Raw genomic sequence first — 9,884 nt, 5'->3', positions numbered from 1 at the left:
TATATATATATATATATATATATATATATATATATATATATATATACACATACATACACATACACACATGCAAATATATGTGCATATATAAATTCATGTGAGTTTATGCTCATAGGTGCAGGTGTGATTGTGTGGTAAGAAGTTTGCTTCTGAAACATGCCTCTAGGTTCAGTCTCACTGCATGGTACCTTGGGCAAGTGTCTTCTACTATGGCCTTGGGCTGATCAAAACCTTATGAGTGGTTTTGATAGACAGAAACTGAAAGTGGCTTGTCATGTGTGTGTGTTTGTGTTTGTGTCTGTTTGTCTCCCATCACTGCTTGACAACTTGATATTGGTGTGTTTACATCCTTGTAACTTAGCAGTTTGGCAGAGGAGACCAATAGAATAAGTACCAAGCTTAAAAAAAGAGTAAGTACTGGGATTGATTTGTTCTACTAAAATTCTTTAAGGTGGTGCCCCAGAATGGCCACAGTCTAAATGACTGAAACATAAAAGATAAAAAATAAAAATGTTTGATACATCACTACCACTTAAAAAAAAACAAACTGGTCTTTGTGTCAGAAAGACAACCACATTGCTAAAACGAATAAGCAATGGGTTTGATATGGCCAAGTAAATCTGATGAAGGTAGTGGGGTTCCAGCATGGCTGCAATCCAATGCCTGAAACTGGTAAAAGAATAACAGAAAAGGATGATTAGACATAATCGATTGTAACATGGTTGTATATGTCGTTGCCTGTCAGTCTGCTGCTATGAGACTCCTATCCTTTGAAGGTTTGGCATCAGCACAGAATAATAACTGCATGTAAACATCAGCAAAACACCCATCAGTTAAATAGTGTTCCTACTACTTACTATAGAGAAATGCATTTAATGGAGTAATTATATGTTGGGTGAGATCCAGGTAAATGGAAGTAGTTGTTTAGCCCCAGATCCAATCTGGATTGAGTAGATATGTGATTAAAAGCTTTCCAGCCATAAAAAAGTTTCATCTTTTTGCATGTTAAGCTCACTTACATCAGTTGACACTTGAAAATGAATGGAAACATTCAACAATTTATTCTACTTCAACGCTTTATCATTTCAACCAGCCATATCAGGCCCAAATATTCTACCTTGTTTTATGTTTAAACCAACCAGATCTGGCCTCTCATGCATATACTACAATGTCATTCTAAAAATAAACAAACATTTAATCAAAGTTTTGAATCTATAAAATAGTAATGTGAATAATATTTTTTACATTTGTCAGATTAACCTGAATGCTAAAGAGCTAAGTAGATATAAAATGAAGATTACAGCTCTGAGTTTTTAAGAATAAGTGGGAAAACGTCTGTTTCTATTTGAGAATTTCTTTGCTAGACACAAAGTTATAGCTAAGCAAAGTCCATTTTTAGACACAATATGATTGTTGCGGTAAAATGCACCGGAATTGACTAAGAGTCACAACATATAAGTCAATTGTGTACATTTGTTAAAAGTACATGAGAGCAAGTTCAATGTCTTACATAGCTACATGGTTAATCATCAGTAATACAATTCATTGATATTAAATGCACTTGAATAATGAGGACAAATTCCATTGAAACAAGACTGAAGCATGTATATATCTGCCATGAACTTGTCCTTTTAAGGATTTTAGCTCAACTTTATAAGTTAATAAAATGTTCATTAATTCTGGTCATTGCAGCAGTAAGCTGTACCTACTCATAGTTTTATTCATTGCATGTTTAAGCAAGGCGGTGAGATGTAATTGTCTTGGCACAAATTCAGTGAAGTTATGAATTGTCAATATTTATCTGGTAATTCAGTACTATGTAATATTCAGTGAGTAGGATAGATGCTTACTGCATTCGCTGGGAGCTTACTACTTAACTTCTTGATTATTTTGTCTTTTATTGAACTTTTGTCTTTTGAATAAATTCTTCAGAATTCTCAAAGCTTATGTGCAGACTTGGCATCAGAACAAATCTCTTACAATCTCTGGTAATTTTATGACAACCAGAACTCTATAATATAACTAAAATAGCCAGACTTCTTCATCTGAACCAAAAAATACTTCAGTCTTGAAGACTTGCTGATATTCTACAGAACATAATTAACATTCACACACCTGGCAATGGAGCAGCTCTTATACACAAACACTTGATTGTAATATTATCCTTTAACTGATTGGCAAATTGCCCTACGTAACAACTAGTTGCCAACTTACATGTTCTATCCTCCATTTACCCTTACATCATAATTACAATACTTCTTGGGTCTTCTCCATATTCTCATAAAATGGTAAGAAGAGAAGGGACAGTGCCCATGACAGTTGTAGTTCCTCTGATATCAATGTGGTTCATGTTTAGTGTTGCCAAAGCCCACCTAATGTATCTTTCTCTCCTCTTGCCTTTCCTTCTAAATATCTTTCTTCAGGACCACATAATAATAAATGTGACCCAATTCTTCCTTCCTAGAACTATGCCTCCTTGAAATTCCTCCTTTGCCCCTGTTTGATTTACAGTGATGTAAAGAAGTTCAAATTCAGCATGAACTGTATCTACCTGACCCGTCTGGAAGAGTGTGGAAAGATCAATGGTACTATTTGCCTTCAATTAAATGATAAAAAGAAAAGATGTCCTTTTTAGTTTATCGATGCCTTTCCCTTCCAGCTACAGGGACAAACCAATTTTAAGAACTTCTGAATGCTTACCAAATTTCAACCTTACGATCCCACCAAGGTTTGAAATGTTGATATTAGACTTTAACTTCTCATCATTTGTAACTTTTGTAAAAAAAATTGTTAAGCAATAAAAATTTAAGCTGAATATGATTTAACTTCCTTACCCTTATCCCTGCTAGCATTTCCATCTCTCATCTTCGACAATCTAACCATCCATTCACCTTCTAACAATATTCTGTCCCAAATTCTTTGTCAATTCTCTCAACAACTTTTACTGTTTTATTTTAAACATTCTGTATGTAAGATAATAATTCCAATTGAAATAGTTAGCCATTAATATTTTCACTGTATAGTAATTAGAGTTGATAGGATGAAGTCAGTAATTCTATTTAAAATTGTTGTTGTTGTAGCCTAGTCAATTCTGCTCATGTAGCCCTCACATCACAGCTAAATAAAGTAATTCCAATATCAAACACCCGTTTCCATTCAACAGTTGTCCAACCTTTTCTCTCTTAATACTTAAAGCTTCAAAAATATGGTCCATCGTTCTAAACATGGAAACTGGTTGTAGAGTTAGTTGGTTGCTATATTGGACCAGATTGATTGATTATACAGAAGCTTTCTTTTGTGACATTTAATTTTGTGTCTATCTGTCTTGGATCGCTATTTGCTGGCAATAATAGAATCAGTGAGTCGTTATAGGTGACCTCATTTAATTATATCTACCATTTATTAGAAAGGCAATTATTTATTCTATATATTAGCTTATATATATACACTAATATTGAACAGTGAGAATGACTTCTCAACACAGCATCAATGAATAAATATTCATTATTTGTTGGTCAACAAGGCTACCAGTGGTTTCATGTGAAAATATCTTCACAATTGTTCAAGCGTGCTATATGGAAGTGTTGGTACTTGGGTGTCTTGACCATGGGGTTATTTGTAGGGCACTTAACTAGAATAGATTATCAACTTGTTCAGTATCAGATTGTCACCTACTTAACAATTTCTAAAACTGGAGTTAATTACTTGACTTGTGGATTTTTGAGGAAGAATAACTTGGCCACCAAAACCATGTTGTCCTTTAGTTGTTGTAATACCATTCTTGTCGTCACAAGCAATTTTTCATTACATATTTCTTTTATAATCTTTCTCCATACAGATGACAGTACATGATTCAGATGTTGGCTTCACAAATATAAAACTGTGGGTTCGATTGAGACCAGGCAGCTTATTGTGTTCTTGAGCAAAGCACATGTCCAGTTTACTTAGCTGAGAATGAATAGCAGGTGATTGTTGTTTCAGTCCTTTTTCTTCCCTCCAGTTGTTACATCCTCTATGCTCCACTGAGTCAAGGTTAGGAGGGCTGAGAGGGTCTCTGTCCCTGACTACATGGATACCTAAAACAGTGAAAGTAGGATAAATGTTACACTCATTTGTGATTGTGGCTAAGTTTTAAACTCGTTCAGCTAAAGAAATCTTTTATTACATTCTTTTAAATTGTTCTTATTGCTAGCTTCTCCTGTTACTTAGCTAACAGGAGTTATTTACTTCTCTACTTCTACCAAACAGATTCAAGGTCTAGACTGTTAGGGTAAGGCTAAAAGCAACCAGAAAAGAATCATAAACTAGATTATAGAAAACTTTAACCAAGTAGAATCTCTCAGGTAACATAATGTAAATTGTGCCACAAAACTGTGCTATGCTTTATTTGTTACACATGTAGACATATTATAAGGAACCAGTGATGACTGTTACATGAAGTGTTTCCATCTGCCTATCCTGAATTCCGTTCTTTAGCCCAGAATAGGTCATCCAGTACTTATAGGAGTTTGACCTCATGGCTGATAATGAAAATATTTGCTCAGCACTTGACATGTGCAAATTAAGAATTCACACTTATGAACACTGCTCCCATACACAAGACAGACACTTGTACACACATGCACACGCACACGCACACACACACACACACAAATAGGGACTCCTGTTAGTTATTGAAATTTGCTGAAGAGGTTAATTGTGCACTCTGAGTTCAAATCTAGCTAAGGTTTACTTTGTCTTTCATCCTTTCAGGGTCAACAGAAAAAAAAAACCAATCCATGAACCCTGGTTTGGTAGGACTCTTAAAGGGTTGGGTGAGGTGCCTGATAGTATTTGTAAGTCTGTGAAGTTAACATTTGTGTCAAGTTGTATTGGCCCTAAAATAGGGATCTCTCCCTTGAACAACACTAATTGGGTAGAGAGGAGTGACTTGCATATATAAGCAACCTCCAATTCTTTTACAAAAGCCCTTATTAACACCTGCATAGGTAGATAAATTTCAAGTATGGCTTATGGTGGCTCCCTACAAGGGTTCAGCCTGATTCTGTTTATGGGCTTGATTTGGCATACCTGTGGCTAAAAGTGTTTTCCTTTCCTGTACTTGGTGTATCTAGAATTACATTATCCAATGTACCCTTCCTTTTTAAGGATAGTTCAGTGCATTGGGAGAGAAAATTGGTTGCTTTTTCTAGCAGATTTAGTGGCAATGTGGAGGCTAGCTTGTTGGGCTGTCTTTTCATTTTGCTTTATGACTTCACTAGTCACTTTGGTCTGTTTCCAGTCACATGGTCCATAGTTAGGCTGAAATTAAGCTACTTACTCTATGTACTTCACAGTTCTTGCATGGTAGACTTAATTTCCATCATTTCACACCATCGCTTGGTCCTTGGGTGCATTTAGTGAAATTTTCACCATTGTAAGTATTTCGACTCAGTCTCCAGTTTGAAGATTACATCCTCCTTCTCACCAGTTTCTGCAATCTTGTGAAAGGCCATGTATTGGGGTTGCTGTCCTTACTTCTCTTGATAAGCAAATAAAATTATGAAATGACATTAAGGTGAAATGGATGGTTACTTCCTCATTTTGAAAGTTATGAGTTTAAACCTACAATTGAAATATTTAGGGTTATTATGGGGGAGTGAATACTAAGTTGTCTAGTAATGGTACCTAAAATGGACTGGTGCCTTATTTGTATATTTGTTCCCCTTAAGCTTAACACCACAAAACCAGACTAAGCAGTGGATATTAGAAGATCCTGTAGAATTTAGTTGACATGTTTCGCAATCTAATGTCACACAATTTAATTTGGATTTATCATTCAGCCAAGTGTGACACTCGAGTATGATTTGAGCTTCCATAGGAGACATACATTGTTGTTGTTGTTGTAGCTCCTGGTCTGAACAAACAGACTTATAATAAGCAAAGCGTTCCAGTTATGACCATTCCAACTCATTTTCAGATAGTGTGCTTTTCTCCCTTGTTTTAATAAACTGTGATTTGGCTGCAACTTCTCTCGTGTGTGTCAATCAACCAACGTGGAAACTTCCATGTTGGTTTATGTTTCTATTTATGACACTGGTTGGCTTGGATTGACAAGAAGAGGAGGATCTTCCTCTTCTCTCGCTCTTTTCTGAACATCCTTACATTTTTTGCAGTTTTACTTTACACAGAAGCACCATTATGCACACACATACCTTTTTACATTTAAACACATATATTTTTATACACACTGAACCGCAAAAGAAACATGAGACGTGTGTAACTGTGAAATATGTTTTAATTTCATTATGTCAGAGATTATCTCTGACATAATGAAATTAAAACATATTTCACAGTTTGATAAATCTGATAAAGTCAAATTCTTGGATGCACTTCGACCACAGCCTATGGGTCATTGTCATGTGTTCTGGTAGTGTGCAGATCCAGCATATCGAGATTGTAGAGTGTGATATGTTCAATACTGTGTATGCTCCCCCCACTGGGTGTTCAAAACAGCCATACACTGTCAGTACATGGAGTGCATGAGGCGGTTCACAAAAGCCATTGGCACCTGTGCCCACACCACACGAGTTGTCAGCCTTGGGACCACCTGGTGCAGACATCTCTGGATTTCATCCCACAGGTGTTCAATTGGGTTCAAATCCGGGCTGAGAGCCAGCCATGGCATGGTTCTGATGTTGTGCTGATGCAGGAAGTCCATGGTGACCTGGTTGAGTGGGAGGGAGCATTGTCCTGCTGGAACACATGGCTATGGTGACGCATAAAGAAGGGCACAATGTGAGGTCTCAGGATCTGGTCAACATAGCCCTGTGCTGTGAGGCCATTCCCTCTGCCTGCACCGACATTTTGGAACACATGGAGCCCAGTTCTCTGATTCAGGCCTTTCGTACCTCAAACCATGATGCTTTGGCCATCCCATGCATCTCTCTCCATGACACATGTGTCTCTGTAGCGTTCACTCTTCCTACACCACACCCTCACTCTGCCATCCAAGGTAGAAACGCAGTACCAGCTCTTGTCAGAGAAGAATCTTGATCTCCATTGTTGATGCTGCCAATGTCGATGCTGTGTAGCCCACTGTAGTCATACCTGATGGTGGAGTGCGGTGAGGACAGGCCCTCAAGCAGGACGATGGCAATGCAGGTTGTTAGCAGCGAGTCGACGTTGTACTGAGTCGTTGCTGATGGGTCACTGTCCAGTGCCAAGGGTCTTGCAAACTGTCACACTGGCCGGTCTGAAGCGATCACAAAGGCATTGCAGGTGGGTGCAGTGGTCCTACCTGAGCATGGTCCTCTGCGGGGACATTCTGCAGTGCTGCTGTTGTTATTGTATCGCTGTTGCAGGCAATAGATGGTGCTGACATGGACATTGTGTATAGTGTAGGCTGCGTATACTGTATACAGTTAAGTGAAGCTTGGGTATTCAGTGTGAAAGTTAGAAAGGAAAAAAGCAAGTATAACCCACTGAACACATGCAGTGTTAGCGTCCATGGTAGACATAATACAAATGAGTTGAGAGAAAAACTGGTTATAATCGGAATCAGATGTAGTTTACATGGAGAAGACTGTATTGGTATGGGCATTTGGTACACATGAAGGACGAGAGAGGTGGGGAAGAAGTGCCAAGGGATCTGAATGAAAGGAGCCTGCAGTTTAAGATGGCCATGTATATATATGTGTGTGTGTGTGTATATAGGAAGTTAAATTATATGCCGGTCATAGAGTGACCAATGGCTTCACTAAGCATAAAGCATTTAGCCTTATAGACAATTCATCAGAGTCCAATGGCCATGGACATATAAGCTCTGACATTTCGTGTATATATATATCGGAGACCCCCGTCGGTCACGAATGACCATGGGATTGCACCTAGAAAGTTACCCTCCGAGGTACAAGTCCGGGCAAGGTTGTTTATGAAAGACCAGCAGTCGCTCATGCATACCAGCCTCCCTTCTCCATGCCACCGACGTTGTCCAAGGGAAAGGAAAAGGCTGACACAGCTTAGCACCAATGATGTCGCAACTCATTTCTACAGCTGAGTGAACTGGAGCAATGTGAAATAAAGTGTCTTGCTCAAGAACACAACATGCAGCCCGGTCCAGGATTCGAACTCACAACCTCATGGTTGTAAGTTCGATGCTCTGACCACTGAGCCATGCACCTTCACTGCATATATATATATATGTACGTATATTATAAAGAGAAATATTTATAAAGTCACCGCTCTCAAGTAACACAAAATCAATTGCTTGTTGTTGTTTAAATGTTTCCATTACTAATTCTGACTGGTTCTATTGATCTGAGAAGGTAGAGCGATGGTGTGTGTAGGTGGGTGTAATGTATTGAATATGAGAACTAGCTGTGGCTAGGAATTGAACTTAGATCACTGACACATTTCTTCCTCTTAACTTACAGTGCTTGTCTTATTTGTCTGTTTTTCTAGATGCACAACCATCATCCTAGTCATTTCTAAAAGATGAGTAGTGCTCATTGAAGTACTCTCCAATATCTATTGTATTATCCTCAATCACTTTTGGATTCACAGTATTTAGTGGATTAAGCTAAATTCCTGGAGGATATTTAATCTGGTTGCATTCTATTTCTGCCATCCCAATATCAATCATGTTAACCCTTTAGCATTTAAACCAGCCATATCTGGCCCCAAAATTTTGTTCAAACTGGTTAGATTCAGCCTTTCATACCTACTCTGCAATTTCATTCCAAAAGATATGCAATCACATCATCATTGATTAATTCAAAACAATGTGAATAAATAATCTGAATGCTAAAGGGTGAAATATCAAACTGTTGATGTTGAAGTTCCAGTCAATTCTGTCAGAGAAAGTGGTTTGTCATGGTTCTGTAGCCTGGTAAGAGATGTTCAGTTTGATTGGTTTGAGTTGGTTATCCTTCATCTCTTTGTTCTGAGGCAGACTATCCAAACAATTGAGGATGTAAAAAGGATGAGTAAAGTTACTTCTTGCTGTTTGTGCAGCAGACATACAATTTAGAAATACATTATTTAACGTGTCCTACTTTTTTGAAGATTATAAAGTGTGCTTTGAAGAGAATTTGATTTCTATTTCTTGCAGTTTGAATGACAGGGTCAAGGTTTTCATCATTTTTTGTATCGTTGAAAGCTCTAAGGATTCGCATATATTCATCATCATCATCATCATCATCATCATCATCATTTAACATTTGTTTTGCATGCTGACATGGGTTGGCTGGTTTGACAGGAACTGACAAGCTGAAGAGCTGCACTAGGCTCTAGTTGTCTGCTTTGGTATGGTTTCTATGGCTTGATACCCTTCCTAATGCCAACCATGTTACAGAGTGTACTGGGTACTGCCTGTTAATAAGTTACACATATGTTTTCTATATATGCTTATGTTATGTCTTTTGCGTGTCACCTGCTCTGTCTTTGTCTTCTTTTCTGAGTTGTTTTGATTGTTAATGTTTTTCAGTGTCTGTTTTTACAGTGGTGAGACCTTACCATTGACACACAGTTATTGTGGTTGGCCACATTCTATTGAGCTCAGCTGTTGCTAACTTGACAGTTCATCATCAAAAAGTGACCTAACAACAAGCACAGATAACAACTTGTTTCATTTGATTTCCGTGCCAACAAAGGAATCTCTACATGGTTGCTTGATCAGCTAGAAATAATTCACCTGTAATAACAATATGCTAAAATAATCTAGTACTGGTTGAATTGAGTGTAAGTGGAGGACTCTGGATCAAAATCCTCTACTCACACCTCCCAAAATACAGTTGACCACAAAACGAAGATACTGTAACTATAATTATTAGTAATTTTCATTAGTTTTGTGTTTTGAATTCAAGTCTTTTGTAATAAATAAGTTTAGAGAAAGTAATGTGAAA

General features: G+C 37.6%; 1 protein-coding gene across 2 annotated transcripts in view; it reads left to right on the top strand.

Annotated features, from left to right (window-relative positions):
* The window catches only part of LOC128247059 (FK506-binding protein 5-like), a 117,787-nt gene that overhangs the window by 16,160 nt on the left and 91,743 nt on the right, over nucleotides 1–9,884 (top strand). Inside the window, exon 2 of one of the 2 annotated variants that reach the window (XM_052965838.1) lies at nucleotides 3,839–3,965. The exons of the other annotated variant lie outside the window; for it this stretch is intronic. The gene's annotated coding sequence lies outside the window, so the exon portion shown is untranslated. The remainder of the gene's footprint in view (nucleotides 1–3,838; nucleotides 3,966–9,884) is intronic. 2 annotated transcript variants of the gene reach the window in all.

Source organism: Octopus bimaculoides, chromosome 2 (assembly GCF_001194135.2).
Source record: "Octopus bimaculoides isolate UCB-OBI-ISO-001 chromosome 2, ASM119413v2, whole genome shotgun sequence".
In the NCBI taxonomy this organism is placed as follows: domain Eukaryota; kingdom Metazoa; phylum Mollusca; class Cephalopoda; order Octopoda; family Octopodidae; genus Octopus; species Octopus bimaculoides.
This window is presented reverse-complemented; position numbering and strand designations above follow the sequence as displayed.